This window comes from Hemitrygon akajei, chromosome 12 (assembly GCF_048418815.1).
Source record: "Hemitrygon akajei chromosome 12, sHemAka1.3, whole genome shotgun sequence".
Lineage (NCBI taxonomy): Eukaryota > Metazoa > Chordata > Chondrichthyes > Myliobatiformes > Dasyatidae > Hemitrygon > Hemitrygon akajei.
In genome coordinates, this window is record NC_133135.1 from 56,463,350 (window position 1) to 56,472,255 (window position 8,906).

Sequence of the window (8,906 nt, forward strand, 5' to 3'; positions counted from 1 at the left end):
CAGTCTTCTAAATGCTGATTCGTCAGCACCTTTGAGTTGACCAATGCCAGTGGTGTTCCAGCAAACTTAAATATGGCATTGGAGCTGCACTTAATCTCACAGTCATAAGTTTAAAGTGAGTAGAGCATGGTGGCGAAGGACACAGCCCTGTGGTGCACCTGTGCTGATGAAGATTGTGGAGGAGATGTTGTTGCCAGTCTGAACTGATTGGGGTCTGCAAGTGAGGAAATTGAGGATCCAGTTGCACAAGGAGGTATTGAGGCCAAGGTGTTGAAGCTTATTGATTAGTTTTGAAGGGATGATAGTACTGAATGTTGAGAGGTAATCAATGAAGAGCATCTTGATATATGCATCTTTGCTGTCCAGATGCTTTAAGGTCGAGTGAAGAGCCAGTGAAATGGTATCTGCTGTGGACCTGTTGCGCTGGCAGTCAAATAGGAGTGGATCCAAGTCATTTTTCAGGCAGGAGCTGATATATTTCATCACCAACCTCTCAAAGCACTTCATCACGGTGGATTTAAGTGCCTCTGGAGGCACTTAACTTAACTGAGGCAGGTCATCAAGTTCTTCTCAGGCACCGGTAGAATTGAAGCCTGCTTAAAGCAGGTGGCTACCTCAGACTGCCGAAGTAAGTGTGAAAGATATTGATGAACACTCAAGCCTGTTGATTTGTTACAAGTCTTTAGTACACGGCCAGGTACCCCATCCGGGCTGGACATACACAAAACTGTAAAGATGGGAAACTAATACCATAACACAAATATCATGACTGTTTTATTAATAATATTTATTTGATTATATGTAGTGGTAGTTTACTTTCTTTTAGCAGGGTCACTGGAACTCATAATACTGGATGGAAATGTGTTTCCACACTCCATTTGGGCCGATTTTAACTTCAATGTGGGTACTCCAGAGAAATAGAATGTAATCAGATGGAAGGCTGTGGCTGTGTATTTGTACCCTTTCACAAAAACTCTTCAGTAATATTTTAAAACCTGATTTAGCGAGGCAATGTCATAAACCAGGTTCAGTTCTTGGTGATGAGAGTTGTCCATGCTTGTTGTAGTTAGGACAGTCCAGTTAAAAAAATAAGGCAGCTGAAAAACTAAAAGGGTAGCTTTCTGTATAGACCATTTTCCTCTTTTATTGTTCAATGCTATCAATGTATTTAATGGAAGGATTTTCAGTGAACCATTTGCAAACTAAACATTCAGAATTTATGTCAGGACTTCAGCTCTATCTCTCACACTATCCCTTAATTCAAAATAAATGACAAGCTCAATTTTATGGGTAGAGCCTAACACAATAAAGCAGAAAACCCAGAGCACTGGATTAAGTTAGATATCAATAACCCTAAAGAGAATAAAAATTGAAAGCCTCCATGAAATCAATCTCTTAAAAAAGCTCATGAATTTTTTCATGAAAAGGATATTCTTATTGCCCCTTGAAACAATTTACAACTTGCCTGTGAAGTTTGCCAACTTCAGGATTTTCTGAACTAAATATAATTAAAAATGAGTTTTATCATAATTTCTATTGATCTCATTCTTTGGAAGTATCCACGGAAATTCTCCCTAATAATGTCTGTCCAGGGTTGATTACAAAAATCTGATTTTATCAAGCAATTCACCAGTTACCAGACCCATCACCACTCTTCTCCATCTGGCAGAACTGGTCCTCACTCTCAATAATTACTCCTTTGGTTCCATCCACTTCTTTCAAACAAAAGGTGTAGCCATGGACACTCACATGGGTCTCATCTAAGCCTTTCTTTTTGATAGCTACATGGAACAGTCAATGCTCCAAGCCTACACCAGTATCACTCGCCAACTTTTCCTATGCCACATCGATGACTGTATTGGTGCTGCTTCCTGCACCTATGCCAAGCTCATCAACTTCATCTCCAACTTCCACCCTACCTTCAATTTTATATGGTCCATTTCCGACAACCCCTACCCTTTCTCGATCTCACTGTCTCTATCTCTGGAGACAGCTTATCTACTGATAAGTTTTTATAAACCCACTGATTCTCACTGCTACCTGGACTACAGTATACCACTTCCCACCCTGTCACTTGTAAAAATGCCATCCCCTTCTCACAATTCCTTTGTCTCCACTGCATCTGCTCTCTGGATGATGCTTTTTATTCCACAGCTAGTGAAATGTTCTCCTTCTTCAAAGAAAGGGGCTTTGCTTCCTCCACCATTAATGCTGCCCTCACCCACATCTCTTCCATTTTGTGCACGTCTGCCCTCACTCCATCCACCTGCCACCCCACCAGGGATACTGCTTCTCTTGTCCTCACCTACCATCCCACTAGCCTCTGTGTCCAGCGTATAATTCTCCGTAACTTCTGCCATCTCCAATGGGATCCCACCACCAAGCACACCTTTTGCTTTGCTTCCATTTTTCGCTTTCCACAGGGAACCCTTCCTATGCAACTCCCTTGTTCATTTCTCCTTCCCCACTGATCTCCCTCCTGGTGCAAGTGGAACAAGTGCTGCACCTGCCCCTCCACATCCTCCCTCACTACCATTCAGGGCCCCAAACAGTCCTTCCAGGTGGGGTGACACTTCACAGTGAGTCTGTTGGGGTTATGTACGATATGCAGTGCTGCAGGTATGGCCTCCTGAATATTGGTGACACCCGACGTAGATTGAGAGACCGCTTCGCTGAGCACCCATGTTTCATCCACCAGAAAAAGCAAGATCTTGCGGTGGCCACACATTTCAATTCTACTTTTCATTCCCATTCCAAAATGTCAGTGTATGGCTTCCTCTACTGCCTTGATAAGGCCACACTCAGGTTGGAGGAACAACACCTTATATTCCATCTGGGTAGCCTCCAACCTGATGGCACGAACATCGATTTCTCAAACTTCTGGTAATTGCCCCCCACCCACCCCCAACATTCCCTATTCTCATTTCCTTCTCTCACCTTATCTCCCTACCTGCTCATTACCTCCCTCTGGTGCTCCTCCCCCCTTTTCTTTCTTCCATGGCCTTCAGTCCTCTTCTATCAGATTCCCCTTTCTCTAGCCCTGTATCTCTTGCACCAATCAACTTCCCAGCTCTTTACTTCACCCTTCCCTTTCTTCCAATTTCACCTATCACCTACCACCTTGTACTTCTTCCTCCTCTCCCCCCACCTTCTTACTCTGAAATCTCATCTCTTTTTCCAGTCCTGATGAAGTGTCTTGGCCCGAAAACTCGACTGTTTTACTCTTCCCTAGATGCTGCCTGGTCTCCTGAGTTCCTTGAGCATTTTGTGTGTGCTGCTTTGAATCTCCAGCATTTGCTGTAATCCATCAGATAATCCCAATCACTTTATTACAACACTGTTTTAAAATATTCACAGGGACCTAATCTGCACTCCATGCAAATGTGCTTTGCATATCCAACACTTTGCATTTTATTGTTATATTAGCACCATCTTTTCCCCATAGTGAGTCAAATATAATTACTTGCTTCCAAGTAACTAAAATGTATGAATGAAGATGATGGCATTGAAGGTGCTGAAGCCATCACGACAGTGTAGGGGGCATGCACTGCCATTATTTACTCTGATAAGAGAATCAAGGATACTCTATTTAGTAATGAAGCCAGAATTAGAACGCATGGAAACCCTAGAGAGAATGACCAGAAGATCACTGCACTTATTATTAGTAGTTTGTTGTTGCTCCTTTCCGCGCCTTGTGGTGTATTGGGCGACAATCTTCCCGTTTCTTTCAGCACCTGTCTGTTTTTTAAAAGGCCGAGTTGCTAGCTTGACACTCAACCCAGCACGGATGGAATGCGTGCAGGGAGCCAACCAGATTCAAACCCGGGGCCACTCACCTCTGAGTCCGGTGTGGATGGCACTACACCACTGGCTGGAACATTAGTATTTTAAAAAGGGAGAAATGAAGGCGATAAACCAAGATTTTAGACTTTAAGGTGGTTAATATAATGGGGTAGTTTAAAACAAAGTAGAGAAACTATTAGTTGGTTGATCTGCAGGTTGCCCATTCAGGATTATAAGTGAATGATAAACTCGGTTCTTTGGCAAGCAAAAAAAACTATTACAATGATTGAATAATAAGTAATTAGTGCCAGTATTAAACTAAATAAAAGTGCTTAGGTGAAGGTAAGCAATTGTGCAGATCATATGAAATGGAAGGATTATATCAGAAAGATAAAACAATTGCTTTCCCTTTCTCAAAAACCTCCATTGTTTTCACCCAAAAGTTGAATTTAAAATCCTTGCAGTCTTACATCCGTCCATTTCTTTCCAACAGAGGGTGTCATGAAATTCACCCCAAAACTTTAAGAGATGTGGTGAGGCCAAGGAGGAACATTGAAAGTAGACCACTAACTAGGCTATTTTTTAAAAAAGTGAGGAGATTCTGCAGGTGCTGGAATATTACTTCCATTCTCACTGTTATATAGTGGACGATGTAACAATAAAGAGTTCTTTTCCTATTCTAAAACAGAAACTAACATGAGAACAAAAAAAAGGTAATAGACTTCGTATATGCAAACTACTTCCTCATTTATTATTACAGTAGATCTCACAAGAAGGAAGTAATCTTCGATTTATACTTGATTAATAAAACAGATGAGTAATTAAACTGAATAAAGAATAGTTGCAAAATATAATCATGCCTTTTTAGGTTGAATAATGACCCTTGAAGAATCTTAGTCCAATGGAGAGAATTTTTGCCCTAATGTTCTGTTTGTAAAAGAAAAAAAAAGTGAACACTAGATCAGTAGTGGTAGGGGAGACATAAGATAGGCCAAGTTTATACGAGGGAGCTTATCTGGCATCAAATACTAAGTAGGCTACAATTAGCGGAATGAATGATGCAGCTACTATTTTTGTTGCTGCATGAACTCATCCTCTCTGACAATATCATACTCATTTTAAAATTCATTTATGGGATGCAGACATTGAAGACAACATCAACATTTTTAATATGCATTCTTTTTAACTCTTTGTAATTTGCCAAAAATAAAATCTAAAATCATTTCCTCAGCCTTTGAATCACATAAATCCCAAACTTTGGTCAGCCAGCTGTGTTTTTATAACAATTTAGTAATTTGATGATTACCTTCCTTGGAAAACAGCATGTTATCTCCTGAAGTTCGACATTATATCCAGTCTCCTTTCCATCACTAACATGTTTAGACATTGTGAACCTTCCCCCTATTTCACCTCACCAGTGCTGAAACTGTACACACTTGTACCATTTCTGGGCTTAACTGCGTTTCCCTTGATTTCCTTAATCACCATATATCTAGCACAGGGTCAGTGTTATAGAAGCACAGAAACAGGCCCTTGGCCTAGCTCATCCATGCCAGACCAAACTGTTCAACCTGAGCTAGTCCCATTTGCCTGCATTTAACCAACATCCCTATAGATGTTGGAGACAAGAGACTGCAGATGCTGGAACCTGGACCAAAAACAAATTCCTGGAGGAACTTGGAGCATCCGGTCCAGATGAAAGGACCCAAATGTTGACTGTCTGCTTCCCTCCATAAATGCTGCCTGTCCCACTCACTTCCTCCGGATTTTTATCACTCCCTCTAAACCTCTTCTATCCATCTACTTGTCTAAGTGCCTTTGAAACCTTTCGATTATATCCACCTCCACCACTTCCTCTAACCAGCTTGTTCCATATACCCGCCAACCACTATGTCCCCTTTAAATCCTTCCCCTCTCATGTCAAACCATGCCCTCTACCCTGGGATAAAGAGTGCAACCATTCAGCTCATTATTTTATAAACTTCCATAAGGTCACTTCCCAGCCTTCTACTCTCCAGGAACAACTTGTTCCAGACTATCTAGTCTCTCGTTATCTCAACACCTCTACTTCTGTACCATCCTTGTATTTTTCTGCACACTTTCCAGTTTAAGGCGATCCTTCTTATAGCTTGGTAACCAGAGTAGTACCAGATCCCATTTGGAATATACTCAGGGACCGAGCCCCAACTTCCCTTTAGGGTTTGGGTCCAAAGATGTATTACAATCTAAATAAGAAATTTCTTCACTCAATCCTAAATGCCCAACCCCTTATTTTGAAACCATCCCTTGCTTCTAGACTTCTCCGCCTGGGGGAAAGTTCAACACTGCAACTATCTTGCCAAGCCCAGTAAGAACTTGGCCTATTTCAGTGAGGTCACCTCTCATTCCACATTTAAGAGGACAGACCATGCCACGTGATAGACTTGCCATCCGAGTAATCAGTCTGTGAGTATTCACTGCACTCCATCAAACACAAATACATCCTTATCGGGTAAAGACCTGTAAACAATCTTTCAAACCTGTGCATGCACTGGAGAATACAAAGGAGATTCACTTGGACGCTATCTGGACTGGAGGGCTTGAAGAAGAGGCTGGATAGGCCGGGCTTGTTTTCCTGGAAGCAGGGGTGAAGGATGACCTGATCCAAGTATATGAGATTATGGGAGGCACAGACAGGATAGATAGTCAAAATTATTTTCCTCACGGTAGGGTACTAAAATAAAGAGAGCATAGGTTTAAGATGAGAGGAAGGAGTTTGAAAGGTGATGGGGGGGGGGATTTTTATTTCTTAAAACCACAGACAGAACGGTTGCCTGAGGAGGTGGTGGAATCAGTTACGTTTGAGATAATCAGGCTGGTACTTAAACGGGGAAGGCAAAGAGGGAATAAACACACCGAATGCGAATAAATAAGCTACACAAACGTTGTCCGAACATGGTGGGGCGAAAGGCCCACCTCTATGTTCTTGGGTCTGGGGTTCCGTTCTTTGCTGTCCCTCAGCGGGTCGCTTGTCGGCTTCCATTAGTTCGAGAATTAGCAGTGTAACATTCAGTCATCTCCATCTGCATTCTCCTTTCCCACTAACATGACAGCCCAGGAGGAACCACTTACCCATTTAATAAGCGACAGTACTGCAGACAATGAGGGGCCCAAAGTGCCTTCCTCTCTATCTCCAGACCAACAGCCCCAGCGCACCCACGCCAGAACTTCCACCCCGGACACTGAGTCATTCGGCAGCGAACCGAACGAGGCACCCTTCCACAACCTGACTCATAGAATACTCCTAAGCACCGACACCCCGCCCTCTCCGGTATCTAGGATATTTTGACGATAACGATCGAAGCCATCACCGTAGCAGGAGCTGACCTGTACCCCAACGGCGAAGGGTTATCGACCCCTCCACAGCCGCAGCGGGGTTCCCAGTATTTCCTACTTTAAGCGCACTCCTAGCAGATCTTCTAACTTCGGCAGAGCAGATGAACGAATGGAAATAAACAATAATCTACCTGTACTTTCGGCGACTTTAATCTTAGAAGAATGTATCCACACATTTATTTCCCCCTTGCCCTTTTTACTATGATTCATACTTGATGGAAACATTTATTAGGTTGAAATCCGATGTTAACGTTAAACATTTTCCAGACAAACGGCAAATTAATTCCGAACTGAGGACACTATCTAACGCGGATAATCTTTGGGAAAAAAAAAGAGAAATAAATCCGACTTTTTACGAGGATAATGTAACTCTTGTTAAGGCTCACCATCCGCCAGAAACACCCCCTACTTCCCTGCATTGAGCTGGATCTCACTCCCCCGCCCCCGGCTGCCCAAGGGGAAACAAGGACTCCGCTGCCCCGAAAGCTGGCAGCTTCTTAGCGCCAGAGACCAGTTCCATGAACACAACGCATCGCCCAAAAGGAAGAGACCGGATCACTCACGGTTCACATCACTCCGGCACCGCCGCTCTTCCACGTGTCGCGACTCCTCTTCCCCCCGATGTAACTCAACGCCGGAGACAGATCACAAAGGGTCGCCACAGAATGAGCCCGACTATTCGATTTCCTTTAAGGGGAGAATGATCGGTGATACTGTTTCTGACAAATTTTAAACAATATAGCGTGGCTGCCGTTTAAACCACACACTTGAACTGGGTTCCTCAGTGCTGTGCTCCTGTGATTCTATTTCAGAGCCCAGCCGAAAACCACACGGCTTTCACACCTCTGAAATGTGTGATCCTTCTCACACACAGTCATCAAAAAAAGAGCAAACTGCTGCAATCTAACTTTCTAACGCAGAAATGTGAAATTGAAACCTGCTTTCCGAGCAGCCTCAGGATTGGAAGGAGTGTTTAGGTCCTTTATTAATGCGGAGCGTTGGACATTACATTGTCGCTATCGCCTAAAATTTACATTAAATGTACATTGCAGAAGCAAACCGACCGGCCCACTGACCGGTCTTTCTGTATTAACCCATCCCAGGTTCCCCACCCATATTCATGTCCACGAAGGTAGTTCTCCCTCTCCTCTGTACTCCCTATAGGGGTATCTTTCCCTTCCTCTCTTTGTGTGCCTATCCATTCTGAAAGCTGAATGTTCAAAAAGTTAAAAATAAAAGCCTGACCAAAGGAAAACATCTTACGTTTTGAAATTGCTCCATTAGGATTCCCTAATCTTGTTGCCTCAAGTTCTGGAGAGAGAAGGGAGGGGAAGAAAAGGGGAGGGGGGAGAACTGTTTCTTAGTCCAGCCTTAACAGTTCCATTCTGTAATCACAATTGTTCATTGTAGTTAACTCTATTGAATATTAATCCATGGAGTAGCTGATTATCTTAGCACTTTTTCTTGTAATTTTATATATTATATATATATATCCATACATTGTGCAGAGATAATTAAGCATTTTGTACCATTCCCATTTTCAATTACTCACCTTGAAAATGTTTCAATCAGGAATATTTTCCCAATTGGATTATTTGTATTGTACTCTTGAAGAAGGGTTATATTTCACCTGATTTTCTGTTCACAAGCATACGTTAAGAAATCCTCTCCTTCTTGAAATAAAATAACATTATTAATGTGTTTATTCTCTTGGAATAATTTCATGATTTTGCTGAAAAAAACAACAA

At 42.4% G+C, this 8,906-nt stretch overlaps 1 protein-coding gene across 1 annotated transcript in view; it reads right to left on the reverse strand.

Annotated features, from left to right (window-relative positions):
* il12rb2 (interleukin 12 receptor, beta 2a) overlaps positions 1 to 8,005 on the reverse strand; it is a 71,701-nt gene extending 63,696 nt beyond the window's left edge. Inside the window, exon 1 of the mRNA XM_073063147.1 lies at positions 7,722 to 8,005. The gene's annotated coding sequence lies outside the window, so the exon portion shown is untranslated. The remainder of the gene's footprint in view (positions 1 to 7,721) is intronic.
* Positions 8,006 to 8,906: the final 901 nt, after the last annotated feature.